Source organism: Myotis brandtii, unplaced genomic scaffold (assembly GCF_000412655.1).
Source record: "Myotis brandtii unplaced genomic scaffold, ASM41265v1 scaffold1577, whole genome shotgun sequence".
NCBI classification, from domain to species: Eukaryota; Metazoa; Chordata; class Mammalia; order Chiroptera; family Vespertilionidae; genus Myotis; species Myotis brandtii.
Window position 1 is genome coordinate 241,279 of NW_005355741.1, and position 1,045 is coordinate 242,323.

The 1,045-nt window shown below is 45.6% G+C and overlaps 1 long non-coding RNA gene across 5 annotated transcripts in view; it reads right to left on the bottom strand.

Annotated features, from left to right (window-relative positions):
- Positions 1 to 976: 976 nt before the first annotated feature.
- The window catches only part of LOC106725372, a 15,415-nt gene continuing 15,346 nt past the window's right edge, over positions 977 to 1,045 (bottom strand). For all 5 annotated transcript variants that reach the window (XR_001361251.1, XR_001361253.1, XR_001361254.1 and 2 more), the window contains one exon: positions 977 to 1,014. This is a non-coding gene — a long non-coding RNA (uncharacterized LOC106725372). The remainder of the gene's footprint in view (positions 1,015 to 1,045) is intronic.

The following is a 1,045-nucleotide window of genomic DNA, read 5'->3' on the forward strand; positions in this document are numbered from 1 at the left end:
ATCTAGAACCAATGTCATGAGAGACCTGGTACATCGCCCTGGAGATTCATATATGAGATGCAGAAGATGGCATCCACATCTGGAAGATGGGAGGGCAAAGATGGCAGAGACCTCTCTCGGCCACTGGTTGGTGCGAGAGGTCTCATTGCCTTTCTCGTAGAATAAATCAGTTCGGAGACTGTAGGAATATACTTGGGTGGGTTCAGTGTGAAACTTGCCATTCTACTTGGTAAGGGCTGGACTTATCACCTCAGAGGTGTGAAAACAGGTGTGAAAAACATCCCCCCTCCCGACCCCCAATACTTCTAATAAATGCATTCTTTTTCAAACCTTTCACTCGGACAATAACTGATTCTAAAAACCCCATAGTTCTTTTTCCCCCTGCCTATTCTTCACCTTCTTCAATAGAATTATCTAAAACTCCTGGGGTCAGGAATGCAGTGTCATGATTAAGTTCAGGGAAACGGAATGAATTGCTATGGCGCGCACTTGCATTTCACTTTGCTACCAGTTAGTATACATGAAAATACTGGTTTGCAGCATCTGCTTCATAAGAAGATACTCCTGACAGGTCGTCAGGCAGCATGAGGAATATTTCTGCCCCACAAAGGAGCGTCGTTGCTGGAGTCACCACCACTGGCACAGGACAGACAACAAACGGTTCCTGTTCCCATTGACAACCAGAACCAGAGACAAGTAAGGATCATGGGAAATGTTGCAAGGGAACACATTGTGTAAATTGTAGTGTAATATGCAAATCTAGGCTGTGATTCCTGTGTTTTTATTCAATCATAAGAAATGGATGTTGGGCCCTAGCCAGGTTGGCTCAGTGGATAGAGCATCAACCTGTAAATCAAAGGGTTCTGGGTTCAATTCCAGTCAAGGGCACATATCTTGGTTGCAGGCTCCACTCTGGTCTGGGCCCTGGTTGGGGCGTGTGCAGGAGGCAGCCAGTCGATGTGTTTCTTTCACATCGATGTTTCTCTCTGTTTTTCCCTTTCTCTTCCACTCTCCCTAAAGATCAATGGAAAAATATCCTCGGGTA